General features: G+C 42.2%; 1 protein-coding gene across 8 annotated transcripts in view; it reads right to left on the bottom strand.

Annotated features, from left to right (window-relative positions):
* Positions 1-23598, bottom strand: part of SETBP1 (SET binding protein 1) — a 354347-nt gene that overhangs the window by 76463 nt on the left and 254286 nt on the right. The window lies entirely within an intron of this gene.

The following is a 23598-nucleotide window of genomic DNA, read 5'->3' as shown; positions in this document are numbered from 1 at the left end:
TGAGGGCTTTTACTACCTACGACTCCACCCCACCTTCCCCAAACTTCCGCTTTATGGGGAGCTTTTTATGCGTCCTACAATAAGCCCGCTCTGAATATAAACGCACATTTCCGATGTATATGGCACTTTCGAACAGCATGAATAGAAAATCTTGGAAAGATGCTACAGGGAAGCAACTGCAGACGTAATACCCTGTTGTTTTTATTGCTAATTAGAAACAAAACACAAGTTCGACCTTATTGCAGCCTAATCAGGTATTAAGACCAAGTGCTTCTTAAAAAAGTAAAATAAAATCTGGTTGCCTTCCTTAGACATGCAGAAAATAAAAATACAACCCAAAAGGGAGCATGAGCTTTAAAATCCTTTCTTTATTCTTTTCTGGAGTGATGCCGATCTACCAAGTGGTTCTGATGCAAAATGTAAATATGGGCAAGGCAGCCAGTAGTCTCAGGGCAGAAATGTGGCTGCCATAATAACCCTTGGATGCTCTTCCCTTGGAAAGTCCTGTTATTGTCAGAAAGATGAATTCTAAAACAACTCTATATTGTGCAATCTGCAGATTTTATTGACAAAGGTGTCAAGTCTCACAGAACTGAAAGTTGTTTCCCTTGTCATGAAATAAATAAGTAGGTTTGCTTGAGCTCCCAGCTCTATTCAATTTGCTTAGACACAAGGTGACTGTAAGCATTGATTCCATGTGAGACCGGATATAGATTTTTAAGGGAGGTACATGTGCTGGGAGTTAGAATCACCTCCTGAAGCCGACTGGCTTTGCAGTGTGGCTCACAGATCCAAAGGGGAAAGAGAGAGAGAGAGAGAGAGAGAGAGAGAGAGAGAGAGAGAGAGAGAGAGAGAGAGAGAGAGAGAGAGAGAGAGCGGGCGAGCGAGCGAGAGTGTGTCTAGGAAGATCGGGGTACAAGTGGATTGCTACAATTTTCAGTGCTTTGCCATAGAGATTCATAGGATAGCACAACTAGAATGGAGCACCTTGAAGATCATCCAGAACCTTGGTTCTCAAACTTAAGTGTGCATCAATTTTAACACAGATTGCTGATCTCCTCCCTCAGAGGTTTCAAGTCAGTAGGTCTGGGACTATACCCGAGAATCTGCATTTTCCAACAAGTTCACAAGTGAGGCAAATGTTGTTGGTCTGGGGACCACACCTTGAAATCACTGGTCCAACAAAACTCTCATTTTACAGATGAATGAACCAAGAGCTAGAAAGAAGTATTGCTCTGTGGAGGCCACAGCCATATTGCCATTTGAAAAAAGAACTGGCCTAGAAGCTTCATGGTTCCTGCTTCTCTACCAGGGTCCTTGCCTGCCTTTTTCCTAAAGCCTGGCACTGCAGTCTTCCTCCTGCTACACACATGAGTAGCCTTAATCTAGAGATGAGGATGCTTTTGAAACTGGCAGCAGAAGTGGGGACCTGTCTTCCTGCAGGAGACCTGCAACTTCTATGCATTCAGTCAAGATGAGCAGGCTCATGCTTGAGAAAGAAGAAAAGACCTTTGGAGATTCTCTCTACAGTCCTGCTTGTCAGAGAAGTGAGCAGCAGAGGAGGCTGGATCTGTTCAGAAATGGCTTGGTTGTCTTATAATGAGTTTCTAGGGACCAGACTCATTTTTTTTTTTTTTCTTTCAGAAGAGGAATATGGTGAAAGGTATGTGCAAATCAGAGAAGCTGTTTGAGCTTGGATGACCTCTAAGGTCCCTTCTAACTTTGAGATTCTATGATCTATGAAATTGGCCCTCTTAATACATACTGTAGTAAAATTCCTCATTTCAAACCCTACTACACCACCAGTTTGTGAAGAGACACAAGTTATAATCGAATAATGCTGAGCCCTGAAAACGATTTACTGTGCAAACTACACATTTCCTCTGTCTTATTTCAGTGATCAATTTATAAAATGCATGTTTTGACACCACTATCAAAAGATTCCCACCTCAGTGAGGAGGTGATCTGTCCTCTGAGCCTGCTTATCGTCTTCTCAGCATTCGCTGACATCTGAGATTAAATTATAGACTCTAGTTTGCTTTTTGCCTGGCCCCACCGAAACAAGAAGAGAGACAAAATGCCACCTCTCTTGGGTGCCGCTCTTACTGTGACACTAGGTGCCGGGCACACAGTGATGGGTCAAGTTTGAGGTTTCCTTACCTCAGATTCACGTCCACAGAAGTTTTGAGACAAAAGAAGTCAGGAGTTAGGAAGTAACTACTGTACACATAAATCTATTAAATGAGGGAACATGAACAGAGAACCACGAGTCACGTATTTCCACCTTGCTAGACAATAATGGTTGGTTGACTGTGTCTGTGGGTTGCATATCTACAGATTCAACAACTACATAACTGAAAATATTTTCTAAAAATTGCATCTCTGCTGAATGTGTGCAGACCTTTTTGTCATTATTTTCTAGACAATAGAGTATGATAGCAATTTATATAACATGTACATTGCATTAGGTACTATGAGTAATCCAGAGATGGTTTTATGTATAGGGGAGGATGTGTGTGTTATCTGCAGATGACACACATAATACTGTATGTAAGATACTTGGATGTCCATAGATTTGGTATCTGCAGGGAGTCCTGGAACCAGTCCCCTATGGATACCAAGGGACAGATAACTGTTCCTCTGCAGTGTGTGGTGTTAAGAAAACATAAGAATAGTAAATTGCACAGAACAAATCTTCTTGAGCCTTGACCATGTTTGATTTCTCTCTCAAAGCCTCCTGGTGATTTTGGTATCTGTGTGGACCATTTAGTAGCACTTAGGTCTGTATAACCTTCTTCCCAAATTCATACAGCAAGATCGCCAGCTCAATCAATGGCTCAACATTTCAGATCTATTCAACACACAAAAAATGTTATACCCTGCTATAAGTATAATAAAGCTTTGGGATCATCTCCGTGGACCAAACTTTACTAAATGATATTTGAAATCCTGGAAAATAAAAACATTCATAAATTTTCACTGACTACAATTTTGTTATAAGATTGTGGATTAAGTCTTAAGCTAAGCCACAACAACTCATGGACACCACTGGATTTTATTATAGTAAAGCAACTCTTTTGAAGTTATCCTAGAATGAAGGGACAGACACATATTGAAAGTTGAAAATGGATAGTTTCCAGGGATACAAGTTTCAAGCACAAAAACACTGAACATACTGAAACTGACATCCCACTTTGCAATGGGAAGTAAATGCAGATTCAGGGCTTTAGGTCTAAGGACCAGCATGTCCATTAAAGTCCTTTCATGGAGTTGAGACAGACTTCACACCATGTGATCCCAGCCCTACATTATGCTCAACTTCTAGATGGGGACATCAGGGTGAGAGAAACCCCCCATGGGGCTGCAAAGGCACTCTAATATTTGTGAAATAAACGCATTGTTTAAATCAGCAGCTTGTAGAAAGGAAATAACAGAAATTCTGAAGTCAGAGTTGGGTTTAGATTATTGCTTGGCCTCTTGTTAAATACATGATCTTAGACAAATCATTCACTTCTTGAGACCTAATATCCTCATCTTAAAATTGGGATAACTGTGCCTAAACCATCATTAAGAGACCTGGAATAAAGATATTTTGGGGAAAAATGTCAAATGGCATCACATCCTGTGGTTTTAAAAACACATCAAAATGTGTCTGTAAAAATAAAAAAATATTTTAATTAAAAAAAAAAAAAAACACATCAACTGACAGTCGAAATGTGAAGGGGACATCAGCCCAGCAGTGGATAACCTTGAACAGGCCTCTGTATTCCATCTTTAAAGACCCACTAAGCTTGGCATTGTCCAGTTTAAGAATGACAGCAAGCTGGGTGCAGTGGTACATGCCTGTAATCCCAGAGGCTTGGAGGTTGAGGCAGGAGGATTGAGAGTTCAAAGTCAGCCTCAGCAACTTAGCAAGGCCCTATATAAAGCAGAGAGACCCTGACTCTAAATAAAATACAAAAAAAGGGCTAGGAATCTGGCTCAGTGGTTAAACACCTGTGCCTGGGCTCAATTCTGGTACCAAAAAAAAAAAAAAAAAAAAAAAAAAAAGAAAACCAAAAAACAGAATGACAGCCAGTCAGCTTCTGTTTTGACGTTCGCTAATAGCCCTTCTTTGAAATTTTGTCTCCTCATCTGTTGAATTTGTTAAATGAAACTAATCATATTTAGCTCCACCTACTTCAGCAGGGAGATTTCGAGGACTGTGGCAGATAAAGGAGGAGAGACATGCTATGAGGAGGGTAAGGACTGGGCAGTGTTCTATTATTAGGGTTAGATTCCCAGTGCTCCTTCATTTGGGCTTCCGTTTATTTGGGCTTTGTGATTATTATCACTACAAGATGTGACATAAAATATCAGGGTTCCCTCTGCACAGGAAAATGTCTTATCCCTCACTCCAGCTTTCAGTTTTATTCCTTGTCCACTCTGTAGTGGGAACAAGAAAAAGAACTGGCTTGCAATAATGTGACGGGATGCCTCTCGGAAATCAGGGCTTCTGTGGGCCAAGTCCATATTGACACTCTTAAAATATGAGCCTGTCTTGGTGTTTTATGTCATCAATTGTGACTGTCGGCTTCCTTTGCAAGCAGGGGAATGATGGAGCTATGTTTTCTGTTTGCCCTTCCCCAAACACATGCTGGCTTGTGCACCAGGTACAAGCCTAGCTTCAGTGGGAGGATGGGTCTGTATTAGGAATATGGAAGGTTTTATGATACTATGTAGTTAATCCCACACGCAAAAACAGTGAGAGCACATGACGCTCTAGCTGAAAAGTGTACCACATCACAGATCTTTTTGGTAGATGAAGACTGTTCCTCAGGAAGTTGGGGAAGATTTTACTGCTGGCATTGTTTCTACCTATAGCAAGCAATGATCAGTCACTCCTGGACAGATATATACGGGGGACAAAAAAGACTGGAGGGAGAAATGAGGGGGTCTCTGCTTTCAGCTGGGTTTGACATGCCTGTGTTTATAGGCTGTGCTGGCCTCTGTGAACTGAGTCTAGTGGCCACAAGATCCATCCCAGGAAACAGGGTTTTAACTTCTACCAGGGAAATACAAAAAGCACAGCGAGCCACTAATAAATCAGAAGACAATTAAGGTTAAAAAGTCAATGTTCGGGAAACATCAAGGTTCTGAATTAAATCAACATATCAGGGTAATTCAAAGGCTGGTGCCTGCAAGGCAGCGTTTCATTCACGATCCAATCCATCCGTCAAGAAGCATTACCCCACTCGTGGGCCCGCGTTCTACAGAACGATTTGGGACGTCTGCCAGCTGCAGCCAGTTTTTCTGGCTTGTGCTCATTCTTGATTGTACACTGGCCAGGGTTTATTACCACAGTTGGATTCGGCTTATCTGCCATTCCTCCCTTCCTTGCTCCTTTTCTCTTTTCCAAGAATATATCAGTTGTCCACACATAATTCCTCTATTTCCTCCTCGACAGCTACCTAAAATAGACCGGAACTTGACCCCAAACACTTCTAGGGCTTTACCTGGGACCAGAAAGAGTGGGACAATGGTCCACCTTCCCTTCTAGCACATCCCTGAGGGGACAATCCTAGAACCCTCTGGCCTCCTGATTATAGGAAGTCTTTTCTTGCTCTCAGGGTTGGCCCCATACTGAAGGTTGAAGAATCTTTCCATGGTCTGAGATGGGAGAAACCTCAGAGATATAGGAGCTACCATACCATAAATTGATGATTTTATTACAGGTTGTTCTTCATCTAGATCAACACCTTTAATCTTAACAGTAAGTCTTGTTTGTTCTTTACCTAGATCAGGACCTTTAATCTTGACAGTAAGTCCCAGAATAGGCTCTAAGGCTTACCATTTTATAGATGTGAAAACTGAGGCTCATCAAGGTTAAGTTACATGATATGGTCACAAAGCTAGTAAGTCATAGAGGTGGGATTCTATTGCACGTATGTCTGATGCCAAAGGCCATTTTTGTTCTTCTTGTTGCTGTTGTTACAACTTCAGGACCTGGGGGTCCCCTATTAGCAAACAATAAAAAGTGAATACATAAATACTTTTTGAGCATTTGCTTCTTATAGGCCAGGCTCTGCTCTGTGAATCACTCCTTCAGTCCTCGGAGCACATCACTGATGTAGAGGCAGAATATCATTCTTCACTAGTACAGAGAAGTCGAAGCACAGAGATGTAAGCAACTTGCTTAGCTTGAGAGTGTGGGTCCAGATCTAGGCATTGTGACGCTCGTGTACCTAATATCTACTAATCACACCTGTGGTCAATTATTTTCCTGCTTTCCCCAAGGCTCTGTGCCTTGATCCCCTTGTTAATGCCACAAACTCAGGATGGCTCACTTGTGGGCTTCTCTACAGATTCCGTGCACCACCTCAGCACAGCCAGGTGGATAAAGACCCAATTACTTCCCAATGGCCTGGCATTCCTGAGTCGACACCAGATCACTAATTTTTTTTGATATTGCCTTTTTCTTTGTGGTTTAATTATTTACTCACTCAGGTTCATTTGCTTTGGAGCTTCTTGAATGTCAGAGCTTCAGATCTCAAATGCGAGCCAAGCTTTGGCCTTTGCAACAGCCCAGGGTTAATACTGACTGCAAACAAGGGGCCTCCGAGCCCCACTGTGGCTCTCTGCTGCTCCCCTGCACCTGCTTCACGTTTCCTAGGTGTTGTGAGAAAGGGGCCCTGATGCCCTGAGCAGTGCTGGTGCATATGAATGAGTGTGTGTGTGTGTGCGTGCACCCGCACACTCCTCTCCTTTAAAGACTTTCTTATTCCTATGAATATACCTGCATGGTCCACAGAAGGTGGCAATAGGTATTTTGGGAAATAACATCTCAAGATAGATCAGAGAGACCCAGGCTTAAAGACATGCTTTCTATATCAGGTTTGACTTCTGTGTCTTGATCTCAGACAGGACACTTAACCCTCTGATCCTTAATGCTGCCATTTTTAATTTTAGGAGATTAAACTAGATTAGTAGTTCCCAAGCCATCTTCTGCAGAATTAGTATTCTTTGATATTTTAATGGGCAGATTTGCAAAAATAAGAGTTGTGCAGCCAGGTAAGTTACAAAAAAGGAACAGATTCACATGACTCATCAGTGTGTTAAATGCTATGAGATGCAATGTAGTAGATAAGCATCTATTTTTTGGTTATTCTAGTATCTAATAAGTGCATATGATACTTATAAAAGTTCCTGCTTCCAACAGAACATCTATCGGTACTTATCAGGGTGCCTGAGAGTGCTAAGAATTTGTTTTAGGATATCAAGCAGGTTCTTCACATTCAAAGATCAGAAACTGAATAAATAGTTAAGAGCTTTTTAAAATGATTGGACTAATGTGAGAAAAATAACAAAAGTGAATGTATTTTAGTGTAAGGACATCAATTGATAAGGCAGTAGAACCGACATCTAACTTCCATCTCTATGGCAAGTGGTGAATGGGAATGGGAAAATGAATGGTTCAGAGGGGGGAGACTGTCAAGTGTCCTGCATCCAGCAGAACCGAAGCTGCAGACAGTGTCCACTGCACCACACTCCCAGGTTCTTCATGGTGTACTACTTTTTTTTTTTTTTTCCCTTTTCTTTTAATTGAAGAAGGATGCATAAGGTCAAAGAATGCAAACATCTCCATGGTGAAGAATTTCTCTTCGTTGATCTGCAGATTTCCAATCATAGCTTTGTCATCCTTCCTGATCTTTATGCACCTCATGGAATTGATAACAGGGCCATACACACAGAAGTTAATAAACAGGGATGGGTCAAAACAGATTTCAAACAGTGCCTTTGTGAGGAATACAGGCTCATGAAGGGCAAAGAGACAGTAATCCAATTTTTAAAGAAAGTCACTCACAGGCCAATTTTGTAAAACTGTATACTCTCTCTACTGAGGTCTTTGTTTTATTGTTTTTCTCTCCGCAGCATCTTTAACGTGGGCATGGAAAGTGAAGTCTGTAAAATGGCTGTTTTGCAGATGAAACTGGTCTGCTCTTGATTCATCTTGCTCTTAGCACCAAGAGTATCTGGGATATTCTCATTGTATTATAAAGAGATCAGGAACTATCCCACTCTCCTCTTCATAAATAAATGAATAAATAAACCCATTGACTGTTTGGCTTCTGCTTTACCATACTTTAATAAGTCTAGTCCTCTCACTTGTTCTGTACTCAAGATGCCACATCCTTCACCTGGGGTTGCCTCCCAGTGCTGAAGCAGACAGCCTCTCTGGGCTCTGCCTGGTGTAACAGCCCCTCTCCACTTAGCCCACCGGGCCAGCCACACCCAGACTCGGTGCATCCCTTTCAGCGTGGCTACTTCATGGCTCCAGTCTTTATTCTCCTGGCTGCCTGTTTCAATCAGCTTTTTTGCTGCCGTGACTAAAGAACCCAACCAGCACAATTGTAGAGGAGGAAAAGTTCATTTGAGGGCTCACAGTTTTGGAGGTCTCTGTCCATTAAGTGGGTGGCTTCGTTCCTTAGGGCTTAAGGTGAGGCCGAATGTCATGGCAGGAGAGTGTGGCGAAGGGAAACAGCTCACATCATGATCAGAAGGCAGAGAGAGAGACTCTACTCTCCAGATACAAAATATGTACCCCATAGCCACATCCCCAGTGAACCACGTCCTCCTGCCACACCCCATCTGCCTCCAGTTACCACTCAGTCAGTCCCATCAGTGATTAATTACTGATGAGGTCACGACTCAGAGCCCAGTCATTTCTCCTCTGAACCTCCTCGCATTGTCTCACATGTGAGCTTCTGGAGGACATCTCATGTCCAAACCATAACACTGTCTTTGCCTTGGACCCTTGCTTTCTTTTTACCCAGCCACCAGACCTGCAAGGCCATCTAGGGAGCACTGACTACTCTCCCTTCCCACTTGACCCCCATACTGTCTGGGCACCACTGGCCTTCCACTGTCCTCTGCCTCCATGTGCATCTCTCTCTCTTGAAGGACAGTTTCTGGAGGGCAGGAACGATGTCACAGGAGTCTTTATGTATTCTCTGATACAAAGTAGGTAGACATTTAATACATAGTTGCATAAAAATAATCATATGCATTTAAAATGACACCATCAGTGAAATATTCTACTATGGAAAAGAAACTGCAATCACTACATACAAAATATATGATTAAGGGTGGCATACCATAGGTGCTCAATACTTGTTTAATAACCACTATAACTGATTAATATTTTATTGCATGCTTCCTATGAATCAGGAATTACACTGCAAGTTCATAAGCAAACACACCCCACAAGGCGGTAACTGCTGCTGATCCCATTTAAGACTTCAGAAAACAGAGGTGGAGTTTGCTTAGTTCATTTCCAAGGCCTTCCAGTTTGATCTGTTGGGTCAACCCTTGTCTTTTCCCAGTTCCTCTCAGTGATGGCTCACTGTCCTAACACAGAAGGTGCCCATCAGTTTTTGGACTGAGTCCCCAAGCAAATCTACTGGGACTTCTCCCTGAGGAATTTAGGCCAGTTCTCAGCTTACAAGGCTATGATGATCAAAGGAGAGAAGGTGAATATGTTTTGAAAAAAACTTAAGTCACTATTCCAAAGCATGCAAAATAAGCAGATGCAAAGGATTAGTGAGTTAGGGTTCCTCAACTCAAAGACAGGAGTGGATTTCGGGTGTCCGCTTACCTGTTTGACCTGAGTGGACATTATTTGGGATGTCTTCACATGCAGTGACACCCAAGGCCACAGCGATTGGTTCCTGCAACAACACCTTAAGGGACAGTTGCCTGGAGGAATCAGGAGGCTGGCTGGTGACAGAAGATGAGGCCGGGCAAGCAGTGGTGGAGTTTGATCTTCAGAGTCATTTCATTTCCCCAAAATATCAGGAGTGTGTTGGGAGTGTAAACTTCCTCGGGGCAACAACAGAAGCTATCAACCAGCTCCACCAAGCAAGCCCTTGGTGTAGGAATAACAAATGGGGTTTCACACACAGAGCCAGCCTAGCTCCCTGCCAGCTGAGTGCCTGCTTTTCACTGGGGCCCCTCTCATCGCCAGCAGAAGCGATGCCAAAGGACCCAACCTAAAGCCCGTACTTTATTTGAATAAAAACGTCTCTAAATGCTGAGATTTATAACTTCACAGGAAAGGTTTGGGAGGGGGAGAAAGCTTCAGAGAACATTCTGGGTAGGGTTACAGTGCTGCCAACAGTTTGTGGTTGGACAGGGCACCGCGTTCCTGAAGATTAGACATAACTGAGAGCTTTTTCTTCTTCTCTTTTAACAGCAAGGAAATATAAATCCTCCCCTCATGTCAGAGTCTCAACTCTTCAGACGTTTTGTACAATTTTCCCCATTCAGGCGTATTTAACCGAAAGGAAATTAGGAAAACCGTAGCTTTTTTTTCTTTCCCCCTTGAAACCGAAAGAATTAAAGATATCAAGTTTAGCTTTCTAATTTAATTTCTGAACTTTCTATTTTTTAACAAGAGAAAGAATTTTAGTGGATCTGAGGAGAAGGCACATGTTTTTGTGATTACGAGAATTCTGGTGGTTGGTATTTAATGAAAATGCCATAGAGCTGTTCCAGGAGGTATAGGAAGGCTTCTGAGCAAGCCCCCACCCTGACTCCCACCGAAAAGAAATGTCAGCAAGAAATCCAAGCAAAGGAGTTATTTTACTTTTCACATGGAATAGAACACAGATTCTGAACTGTGAAAAGAAATTGGGAGTGAGAAGTATTTTGATTTTATACATGTTCCAAGCCACCTTCTCCTCTCATGCAAACTCTTCCTGGATTACAGGCAGCTTTGATTGTCGCTTTGCCTTACCAGCATACTCTGGGAGAGCGAATCATTAAAACTCAACCATTCAGCTGGGCTTGGGGACACATGCCTGTAGTCCCAGCGGCTTGGGAGGCTGAGGCAGGAGGATTGCCAAGTAGTTCAAAGCCAGCCTTAGCAACTTAGCAAGGTCCTAAGCAACTCAGCAAAACCCTGTCTCTAAATAAAATACAAAAAAAGGGTTGGGGATGTGGTTTAGTGGTTAAGTTCCCCTGGGTTCAATCTCCAGAACCAAACCAAACCAAAACAAACAAGCAAACAAACAAATTAAAAAAACCCTCAGCCGTTCAGGTAGGGGCTGCAGGAAAGCGCACTGTAGCCTAGGTAGGAAGGAAAGTGTTTTTTTTGGGCGGTGGGGGTACGGGGGATTGAAATCAGGGGCACTCAGTCACTGAGCCACATCACCAGCTGTTTTGTATTTATTTAGAGACAGGGTTTCACTGAGTTTCTTAGCACCTCATTTTTGCTGAGGCTGGCTTTGAACTGGTGATCCTCCTGCCTCTGCCTCCTGAGCTGCTGGGATTATGCCTGGCAGAAGGAAATTTTTGTTAAGCTATTCAGACATGTACCAAAATTTCAAGATGGTCTAACTACTTAAACCATTGAAGTAAGTAATATCATGACCGGAGGAAGCTGGACGAGAGAGTGATCACCACACCCCTGCTCTGATTCTGGTAGTCTGCTTTTGTGCACGACTATGCCCAATCAAAACCTGGCTCTGGGAGTAGATCCTTTCCTAGTTCCTGACCACACCTTGACTTCAGTCCCCAAAGGCTTCAAGCAGAGGACCCAGCAGAGTCCACTGGATCTCTGACCCTTAGCAACGGAAACAACCAATTTGTACTGCTTTAAGCTGCTAAACCTGTGGTACTGTGTTGTGACAGCAATGGAAATGAATACATATTGCATTAATTCTCTTATGGCCACATTTGTTTGCTGAAGGTTAGTAGATAGATTGGTTTACAGAACAGGCGCGACCTAAGAGTGCTTAGTCTTCTTTACAAGACAAACCATTGTTTGAAACTGAAACTGCCATTGCTTTCAAGAAAACTTGCAAGGCCTGTAGATGATGCCTAGGAAGTGAGCTGTCAGTTATCTTTGGGTGCAATATGTACTTTGTTACACAGCCACCATAACTGCATAATCTCAACACCCTATCTTCACCATCAGACACCATCCTGGTGCAGCTGATTTCTGCCCCTCCATGTGTGTAGGTTCAGAAATGGATTTAACTTCACCCCAGTAAGAGCATGATTGGGAAGGGAATCCTGCTGTTTATAGAAGGAGACTTCTATGGCAATCTGCTGTTTTGTATTTTCTGTGCTTGAATACATTATCCAAAGTGGAAGTGAGAGGAAACGATATTATTAACCACTATGTGGTAAGCGGTGTGCTGGATGCTCCTGAGTATTCTACCTTTCTTTGGCTCTAGTAAAACTCTGCAAGGGGGGTATGAACAGCCTCATTTTTCAGATGAGAAAAAAAGGATCACAAAGGCTAAGTTGCCCAAGGTCATGCTACCAGGAAGTGGGGGACTGAGCATTCTAATCTACCTCTGAGAGACTTGAACTCCTGGGCTTCCTTTGCTCTACTGGACTGCCTTAGCAGGTGAGGAATTAATTAATTTTTTTGTGGTGCAGGGGATTGAACCCAGGGCCTTGTGCATGCAAGGCAAGCACTCTACCAACTGAGCTATATTCACAGCCCAGGAATTTAGTCTTAAGGTAATGCGTTTCAAAGTATATATGCCAGCAACACATGGTTGCCTGCAAGGATGGACAGAGTTGGTCAGTTGGTCAATAGAATCTGTATTCAGTCGGGCACAGGGTGCACACCTGTAATCCCAGCAACTCAAGAGACTAAGGTAGGAGGATCACAAGTTCAAAGCCAGTTTAAGGAATTTGGCGAAGCCCCAAGCAACTTAGTGAGACCCTGTCTTTAAGACATAATAAAAGAGCTGGGGATGTGGCTCAGTACCCCTGAGATCTATTCTTGGTACAAAAAAAAAAAAAAAAAAAAAATCCTGTACTTAGTACCATCCCAAGGACTGTACAAGTTACAGAGAGTGTACAGCATGGTCCTCAGCTCCCCATTATTCAAATTTGATTTGGCTGAGTTAAGATATCTCTAAGATAAAGATGAACAGTACAAGGCCATATATAAATCTGTGTTAAAATAAAAGGAAATATATTAGTGATATCAGAGAAAAAGATGTCAGAATGGTTAAGGAAATTAGTAGGTAAGATTTGGAAGCCAGATGGGAAAGGAGAGAACATACTACAAGAAGGAAGCCAATGTGGTGATTGGAGACCTAGATGAAGGGCTAATTATGGTATTTTCTGTAGGATAAAAAGGAGATTTAGCAGAGCTCACAGCAAGAGTAAGCTGAAAATGATCAGAAAACAAAGTGAGACCCATTAGGGTGAATAACAAAGGGTCTTTTAAGTCAGATAATTTTGGACTCAATGCAACAGGAACTGGTATTTCTACAACTGGCATCAATTATTCATTTACCTATGTCCGCCTTCACTGGTGTCCTCTGAAAAATGACTACACTTTCCTTTTTCCATTTCAATAATTAATATATTTATTTAGTTAGAGCTGTAAGGGGGAGAGGGATATAATAGCATTTGGCTCTGAGTTATTATTGTCAAAAGGATCATCAAAATGAAAAATGAAGCAGAGAAGCATTGCTCAGGACCAAGAAGTTGCAATCCTGGCCTGGAGGAAAGTCAGTCCACATGAATGAAGTGTTTCAGGGGTCTTAGTGGCTTCCCCAGTGCGGGGGGAGCTGAATGCAGTGCCCAGGGATACATCTGAGAGAGCCGATACTTGGAAACCAAGATCTCTGGCACTTCTGAAGTAGGGCTCTGAGTCCCTCAGATAAACAGGGAAGGGGAAATGGAAGCCTTAAGCAAGAGGCCTGGAAACCTGATAAATAGTCACAGCCAATTGGGATCATGCAGACCCCAAATACATCATTTTTGCTTTTTCAGGAATAGGTCTGCAGCCTGTGTGGATTGCATGGTGACAGCAATTTTGGCTGCCCTACCCCAAAGGCTTCAAAGCCCCATTAAGAACTTGCCTTCAGGCCAACGTTAGGTTACCCAGAGCCAGTCTATCCCATTCCTCCCTTGTGTGGGTAGGTATTTGGATGGAGAAGAGAGAGACTGCTGGGGAAAAGAGGAGGAGGAGGAAAGGGACAATAATGCTCACAGCAAGAAGTAGTGCATTTTAAACTGGATGTGTGCCTACTCGCTTAATGCCACTCTCAGATCCTAGGAGATTGCCCTGAACAGCTTAATTCCTATTCTAGAATCACTCCTAGTACCAAAATCTACATTAGGGTCTTCAGAGAATTGGAACCAACAGGATATACAAATAGGTGACAGGTAGATGATAGATGGATGATAGAGATTCATTATGAGGTACTGGCTCTTGTGATTTCAGAAGCTGAGAAGTCCCATGATCTGTTTTCTGTTAGCTGGAGACCCAGGAAAGTCAGTGGTATAGTTTGAAGGCCTGAGAGCTGCAGAGTCAACAGTTTAGATTTCAGCTGGAGTCTGAAGGCCTGCAAACCCGGAGTGCCAAGGGCAGGAATAGATTAATGTCCCAGCTCAAAAGTCAAGCATGGGGTTTGACACAGGGTATAGGCCAGTATTAGAAGCACTGACGTAACTCAACCACCTTGAAAAGAAACTCTCCTCTTGCAGTCAGCTCTCTGACTTCAGGTGAGAAGATGGTTCTGCACTCAGGATCAGCCCCAAATCCTGGGAATGGATAATTTTGGCTCCTAAGAGCTGCCTTTACGTCAAAACAATTTTTAGCAAAGACTAAATTGTCTATTAGCTAGTGCCTTATTCTGGGGCCCATGATTTAATCCACTGGCAAGCGTACTTTGGGGATAACTCAGAAGCTGAGTCATGCTATCGACCTTGTCAAAGACTTGAGAAATATAGTGGGAAAAAGGGAGCGATGCTGGGAACATTTAGGAAAACTGGGATGCAGTGCTTTTTCTGTGCAACACTGATCAACTTTGGGTTTTGATTTTCTTGTCTGTCAAAGAGAAAGACAACACCTATCTACAGACCTCACTGGATTTTCAAAGTAAAGAAACATGCTCTGAAAAGCACAACATCCTGCTCAGGTGTAAGGGCTATCTGTGACTGAGCCTCTGGGACAGATTTCTCCTTGTCCTCCATCAACAAGGTGAGCCCTAACTCCATACTGATTTATGACCCACCTTCTCTTCCTCCAGCCCACCTTGGAAAAGTGGGTAAACCACAGCAGAGGCTCCTCTTAGGATGTGCCTCTCTATTCTGTCCACCTGTCCCACCACTATGCCTCCTTCTTTTTATCCATCTTGTTCTGAATTCTTATGTAATACTGCAAAGACCAATATCCACTTGCTTTTACAACATGCATCTTATTACTCTGTAAGCATTTTTTTTTTTTTTTTTTTTTTTTTTTTCGTATAGAATGGGTTTTTATTTCTGGTCATTGAATGTGTGGTCTCCCATTAGTTTCTCAATTGCTTCATATATGTGTCTATATCCACTTTTGTCTCCTGATAGCTTTAGTTGGTCCTTGAGGACAGGGTGTTTCCTGATACTTTGTTTCACCCAGCACCTACCACCAAGCTCAGTACCCCTTGAGCTTAATACCCTTTTATTTTAATGTATCCAACCTTCCCCCATGACACAGCTGCTCATCCTACTCATGAAAACCAGGCCTCTTAAAAATCCATTCTCTAAAAGAATAAACGTTTCCCCCATTTTGTAAATTAAAAAAAAAAAAAAATCCATTCTCTATTCAACTGCTACCTTCAGTCTAGCCAGGTCCCTTCCTTTACCCACACTTATCGTCATTCCTTCTGCTCATCTTCACTCATCTTGCCATATTCACCCCTGCTGATGAGACAGTCTTTCACTATGCACTCCTCTGCAAGGTTCCACCCCAGGAGTTTGTCTTTTACTGGACGGTCTTATCATTTCTGATTCTGGATCCTTAGAGCTCTATTGTTGGCTACCAAGTAAACATGGATTTAACTTGGTCCACATTTACTCTCTGGTTGCTCTATGTGTCTCCCCTCCTCCTTGCTTTTTCTTTTCTTCTAGTCTTGCTAATAGCCTCTGTCACTATGCTATGCATTGAGTGACTAAAGAGCTCCAATCATTTTTAAAGTGTGTTTTATGAAACAATATATATTTTATTCCACGAAAGTAAAGAGCTCTGAAAAAAATCAACCATCAGGCATTGCACACAAAAAATGTTTTTATTAAGATTTTTGTGATAACTTGGGTAGTTCTTCCATAAACTCATAGTGGCAATACGAACATCCATGGTACCAGAGAGAGGAATTTTCAGAAGTTTGCAAATAGTCATTATCATGATAAAAAAAGTCCACCATATGGGCAGGAAAGGGGGATGTGGCCTGGAATCTGTTTCCTCTTTTCAAAGAGTATACCTTTTGTATACATGATTGTCATAGGGAGGTGCAACGAAATGGTAAAAGGCACTCTGGCATTAAGTTTATGCTTCCAAAACTAGGGGGCCTCAGATTTAAGGCCTATTGAGAATAGCAGTTCTGCTTCTCTCAAGGGCTGAATTCAGAAATAGTCTCCTTAGAAGCTGAGCTCTGGTAGATCCATGATGAATTTCTAGCTTTCTACATTGCTGCCTTCATCTTCTCATCACCCACTTATCCATTAACTCCTTGCCACCTGAACCTGGCATACAGCCCACCAACTCTTAAACACACAAGGCACTCAAAACATAATTTTAAATTTTTTGGTTGTCTTCAGGGCTACTGATATTTTAACTCATATTTTCATCTGTTCTCATTCTTCATGAGCTCTGCAGCTTCTGAGTCTCTTGATCATGTTACTTCAATCTTCTTTGACCCTTCCTTTCTCCTCTAGCATTTCCAAAACACTTTTCTTGTTTTTCCTGATTCCCTCTTATTCTACATCTCCATTCAAGGTGAATGTAGGGTCCTCTCTTCCATCTTTTGCCTCACTCCCTATGATTCTCTCCTTGGATAAAGCCCCAGCTTTGCACAGCACTCCATGTTGCTGACTAAATAGCTCACTGCCTCACATATCAACCACATTCTCTCTCTGATTTCTATAATTTGACTCATGTGCCATGACCTCCCAGTTACTTAGGGCCAATGTATTGGAATCATCTTTAACTAGAGAAAGAAATGAATCAGTAACACTCTTCCTTATTATTATGCTTTTGTCTGAGCATCAGATAGATAACGATGCCTCTGAGATACTTATACTCTGGGGGTGGGTTGGTGGGCAGCCTGGTGGAGGCCATCCACAGTGGATAATTAAAACAGAGCAGGAAGAGCGCAGGGCCAGGCACTTGTCCAACCCAGAGTAGGGGAAGGGGGTGGTCAGGAAAGAAAGTCAAAATATAATGCTGTCATTTCATGACTTTACAGTCTTTAAAAGAGGCTCCCCATTGCCTACTTAAACAATCCTCTGAATGTGGGAAAAAGATCCTCCAAACTATGACCACAATGTTCTTATTTGCCATGATTCTTCAGTTGCAGATCTAAACGTCAATAAAACAGGACTAAATACCATTTCTCAAATATTCCTTGGATATCTCCACCTAAGTACCTTTGTTTACATGGCTCCCTTTCTATGTTGTGCTTCCCACCCACCTCCCTTTGCCACTGTCACCAGCTCTACTCCACGCCATTTAGTCCATTTGCATTAAGTGCTATGGCGGCTCAAGGCTGGACTACAATCCTAGCAAATATTCAGTCTTATTACTTGTTCATGTATGGTATGGAGACATGGTTTTCTGGAATTTCCTTCCAAAGATGTCTCTTCTATTCTTTAGACCCATCTCAGATGGAAACTATAATAAAGAAGTACCTCCTGGGCCCCTGTCCCCCTTACTGAGAGCATGGTGCTCGGTCGCCATCACTGGGATAGCCTCGTTTTTTCTCTGTGAAATATTCATGGCCGTTCCAGTCTGTTTATAATGCAGTAAGTGGTAGCTGATTTCTTCCCCTATGGAGGCTCCTGGATTGTACCTTCTTTGACAGCAAAAACACTGAGATAGTAGTTATTTTTAACATTTTTCCCAGGATCACACCAATACATATAATATATTCTTGGCACAGAAAAAATAATTTTAAAATTTTTTCTTGAATTATTCAATTTGCATTAGGTGCTACAGTGACTCAAGGTTAGACCACAATCCTAGCAAGTCTTCAGTGTTATTACTTGTTCATGTATGGTATGACTAGATGATTTTGTGGTGTTTCCTTCCAAAGGTGCCGTCCTTATCTCTGCCCAGTGACAGGCCAGCCTTTGGAACACATACTGTACTGATTTCTCCAGCCAAGAAAGGTTCATGTTAAATGGAAGTCATGTCTTTGGGGATTATAACCTCTCTGTACCCACACCTGAATCTACATAATTCCCTAATCCCACAAAGGTATAAATATAAACTTCTAACAGGACAGGGGAATGTTTGCCAACTGTGGGAAGATAAATGGCCCAGGGGCTTCATGCTTCAAAGGTACAACTGCTCCATTTCTGATGTCAATGTTGCATAAGAGATGCTGTGAGTCTAAGTTGTTTTTTTAATCTTCCTTGCCAGAAAGTTATGGGTTACAGCATTTAATTTGATTAATTCTTGATTTCCAAAAGGAAACCTTAGGAGGAACTAGGGAGGTTCAATAAAATAAGTAAAGACAGGAAAGGGAAAAAAAAAAATGACTTCCATCAGAACTCACAAAGATCATTTCCAGTCCCAAACATGGGTCCCCTGAGGTAGCCTGGAAACCAAATTATTGTCAAAGAGATGCTTACCTTTAACAACCGCTCACAGCAAAAGAAAACATATAGCTTAACATCTCTCCCATGATTCACCTTTCTGTTCTTTTCTTTTATTCTCCCTCTGTCTCCCGGATTCTCTTTTCCTCTCCCTGATATTAAGCTTCCCAGTCTTGGCCCTTTAACCAATTAGATATGCTACATTGAATGAGTCGCTTGACCTTCTTAAGCCTCAGTATGCTCATCAGCAAAATGAGGTGTATGTCTACATTATTCTGAGCCTTTCAATTCTGAGTCTAAATATGAATGCAAGTGGGCTCTGTCTGCCTCCATGCCATGCATGGGTCATGTTAGACTCTAACCTATTTGTTTGAGATGATGACTGTGGTTTCAGTGTGTACAAGGAGTTGGCTAATTTGTTGGCAGGAGTTAGACATGAGGAGCCTCATCTTCCCAAAAGGTGAGATCGAATGCCTAAGTGAAGTGGTTGGGAACAAAGACCAATGGGGTGGGTCCCATGGATTAAAATGTGGTCCACAGGGCTCTGTTCTAATACTTCATTGAACATCAATTTTTTTTTTTTTTTGGTCAATATGGCCAATAACTTGGGCATTTTCTTCCTAATTGCCTATTCTGAGTGTGTGTGTGTGTGTGTGTGTGTGTGTGTGTGTGTTCAGATTTAAACTCCATTGTAATAAATTTGAGACTTTTAGAATCCTAGATTATCAGGTCTGGTCAGAACCTTTACTGCTACAGTCCCAATTGAGATACTGAGAGTCATAAAAAGAAAAAAAAAAAAAAAAGAAAGAAAAAAAAAGGCTTTTCACCTGGGTAGTGCAGGAGACAAAACTTGCACAGGTACCCATAATCCCACTTGAGCTACAGCAGCCATTACTTAATTAATCTTTCATCTCTTCCTGCAGACTTTATCTTGGATGATGATTACACAGACTACACTTCATGAGCTTTGCATTTATTACTCTTTTCTTCTGGTCTTAACTTTCTCCTCCCACGAGTACTCTTCTTCCTTTTATTCCATTTTTAGAAAACTTCCCTGGCATGCTTCTTTTGTAGAGCTTTCATGACATTTCATCCATGTGGCTAATTCCCTCCTCTGGATGGCTGCTTGGAGGAGGTTTTTGTATTACTTTGGCTTGGACATCCTTTTTCTGCTGCAGAGTGACAGCAGAGACTGCCTCCAAAATGCCCCACAGTGCTGATAAGAGGAGTTGGCAAAGGGCAAGACGGAAGCCTCAAGAAGAGGTGGAGCAGGCCAGGCTCAAGGGAGCCCCACGATCTACATGGCAGGATTCTGATATCTGCAAGGTGAGCTCAGGATTATTTCTCAGCATCCATTCATCATGAGGCAAGAACTTGACATTTGGGAAGCAGGGATGGCTTCCTTGCCTAACAATGGCATTGAACTAAGAGGTAACAACATGCAAATTTACTGTCTCAGTTTTCCCATTATCTGATAGGAGCCTGAGCAACAGTAGTTGTGATGTCTCAGTACCTGGCATAATAAGGTCAAAGTATACAAAGATTGTTTCTAATTATCCTGAACAGGAAGAGCATCACTGATACTACAGACTTCTTCCTCACCTATGGGAACTTAGCTTAGAGGGCACATGGCATCATTCTGACTCTAAGCTGTCAACTTTGAACAGGTTTGCTTTTCTGTTGATCAGCTGTATGTGTGAGAGACAGCAATGCCTGGTGATGGAGAGGCGTGAATGGGGCTGATAAGGCTTCTTCCAATGATGAGATTGTACCTTCTCATTATTTATCCATTTTTTTGGCCCCAGGCAAGTCTTTTTATAAATGGAGATTTAGCAGATGGTATGCATTTAGAAAACAGGCTGAAGAACCTCTGTCTTCTAAAACAAAGAAGCAGAAGGAGTACAATATGGAAAAATGGTCAGGAGTCTGCACAACTTGTAAGCTCTAGGTGTGTTATAACAAGACAATGCAGTCATCTGCTGGGTCAGGGGACAGAGAATGAAGTATTTTCCAAGCAGGGAAGAGGAAATGGAGTGTGCAACTGCTGCCATGCTAAATGGAGTCTCTAATTTCTCTCCCTAGAATGGTAATGACATACATCTGTATGGTGCCTTTCATCAGCTCTGGTCTCAGGGAGCACTCAAAGCTCTCTCTCCACTCAGCTCCTAAACATGCCCATCAAGGGGCTTAGGGATGACATCCATATTTGTGCCGCATCTATTTTAGAGAAGAATAGCTCACGTGCAATAGGACATTCAGATGCTGGGGAAGTGAATCCAGAGTGGAGAAGGAAAAAGTGGAGAGAGAGAAGTTGTGGAAGCTCCTTATTTCCAGTCATGACCCTCAGTATCATCAAGCTGAGCCAACACCTCCACTCAGTCTCTGAAAAGCCCATGATGCCTCCAGTAATCTCAGCCTCTTCTCTTCTGCTTCCCCCTCTTCCTGCAGCTTCACACTCTGGAGTGTATCCCAAAAGGATGGATGTTCTCCAGAAAGTTGTGACAAACTGACGTTAGGGGCCAAGTGCTGCTAACGACCTTTTCCCCTGATGCTTTTGGATGTCAAAAATAGGGGGACATTTGGGATATAAGAATGATGAGGCCAAGGCTTAAGAATGGCGGAGAATGGGAGAGGAATGGTGGGGAATGTGGTCTGTCCCAGTAAGACAGTTGACAAGACGAGCAGGGAGAGCCATCAGACATAACTTAGGCATGGAAACAACCAGCAATTATGATTCATTAAGATGTTGAGGAAAAATAAACTATTTAACACAAGGATTGGTACAACATCATGGTAAAAATAACTCAAGAGAACTAGACTTCTGCATAGGGGTTCAAAGCCCAGTCTGGAGATGTTTCTAGGCTGGCATTTAGAAAAGGTTAGGCCACAAGGATTCTTTCTTTCTTGTCTGGAGAACGAATACAAGAATGCCTTGTTTCCTTACTTCCTCTCTTTGCAAGCATCGTTGTGTGGACACCTTTGGTTAAGGCACATTACAGAATGTGGATGGGATTCTGCAGTCGTGACATAGAGGAGCACTAGGCTGGGGACCAGGACCTGTGCTCTAGACTTGTTCTTAACCAGCTGGGTGACATGTGGTTGAGCTTCAGCTCACTGGGTAAAGTCATGGGCTTGCTTAGAATCAATATGCATAGCTTTTTGAACCTGGGAAGGTGACTTGATCTGTTTGAACCTGAGTTCTGATCTGTAACACTGAAATAAAAGTACAAGTTGAGCATCCCTAATCTGAACATATAGACTATGAACTGCTCCAAGATCCAAAACTCTGATACGATTTTCCAAAATACAAGGAAAATTCTATTCCATGAATAACCTTTGTTTCCTGTGCAAAATTATAACAAATACCATATAAAAATTACCATTAGGCTATGTGTATAAGGTGTATATAAAACAAATAATTTTCATGTTTAGACTTGAGCCTCACTCTCAAGATATCTCATTATGTACTGACAAACATCTTCAAACAAAACAAACCCCAAATAGAAAACATTTCTGGTCCACACATTGTGGAGATGGGATAATGAACCTGTACCTGTATGCTAAGATCACAGGAAGATGGTTAGGAAGAAAGGTCCATGAAAAGGCTTTGAGGTCTAAAATACACTAATACAGAGAGGTCTGTTCATATCCCTGGAGTTACAGATGGGAAGAGAGTACCCCCCAAAAATGGAACACTATGCCTGAGGCCACACAGGGAGTTCAGAACAGAACTGGGCCTACTATCCATTTCTTTAAGCTCAATCCAGTTTTCTTTCATGACATTGTCCTGGTGCCTGTTTCTTTCCATCTTGTGGCTGGCTGAAGATCAAATGAGACAGTAGGAGAGGATGTAGGGAGAATTTTGAATAAGTCATGAGAAAATACAAGGAGAGCCGTATGGCTAGAGATACTGTCAGTGATGAGATGAACCCCATCAGGAGAATTTCGTGAAGTCAACCAACATCCAGCAAAATTGTGTGGTCATGGGGAAATTCTAGAAAGACTGCTTGAGAAACTTAATGTGCAAAAACAGCTGGTTTTGTCATCTGAGGTTTGTTTGTGGATCTATAAAGTTGGAAATTTTTGCCTGAAGATTCTTAGCAATGAATGATCACCATTATTTTCTAGCTAAACAATGCCCAGAATATACAAAAATAAGAACATTCTCTGTCCCTAGTTAGTTTAGGTCTTGTGAATCATTTTGCTGAAAGGGATCAACAGTATCTCTCAAGTGCAAGTTTAATCTACTGCCTCCTGCTCAGGTGGGCTTAACTGGGCTCTGCACAAAACCAAGCCCCTTCAGCAATGACTGTGGATAAGAAATGGTAGAACCAGATCCACCTTTGGGCATGCCGGAAGAGTGGGCCGTTTATTATCTTCAGTAAATGAAGGAAACATGACTGCTAATTGGTCTCTTCATTAACCAAGGAGAACATCTACCACTGCAAAAATTCACAAGCTAGCAGCAATCTGGGGCAATATTTAAGTGGTTTCCACCTCATAATCATATTTCTTTCTGAAATCTGCTGGCCTAGAAAATATCTTTCATTCCTCATGAATAGACTGCTCTCACCTTCAGTAATTATGGACTCCCCAGGGAAGAGAAAGAACAGTGAGGGGCATACATCATATACAGAGGTGAGACACTATACCTAACCCTTAATCATGGATGATCAGTCCTTTAAAACCAGGTTTTGTCCAGATGGCTTTACACTATTTGGGGACAAAAAACAAGATATTCTTTTAGCTTCTGCAACCCCTAGGAAAGAAGTTTCCAATGAATTCCTAGTAAACATCTCTCTGTTCTTCTGTAAGAGTATTATCATCTATGTGATGTATGGACAGGGAGGCAGTAATACTTTTGCCAAAGTAAGAAGTTCCCAGGCAGGGAAGGATCTGTATTGGTGGAGAGGTGAGCAAAGAAATCCTGCCTGCAACTGATGGGTGTGGGGTCTTTCTAGCAGCAATGAAACTCCAGTTTGAGATCAATGAACAATATCCTAATTCAGT

The sequence above is a fragment of the Sciurus vulgaris genome (assembly GCF_902686455.1).
Source record: "Sciurus vulgaris genome assembly, chromosome: 13".
In the NCBI taxonomy this organism is placed as follows: domain Eukaryota; kingdom Metazoa; phylum Chordata; class Mammalia; order Rodentia; family Sciuridae; genus Sciurus; species Sciurus vulgaris.
This window is presented reverse-complemented; position numbering and strand designations above follow the sequence as displayed.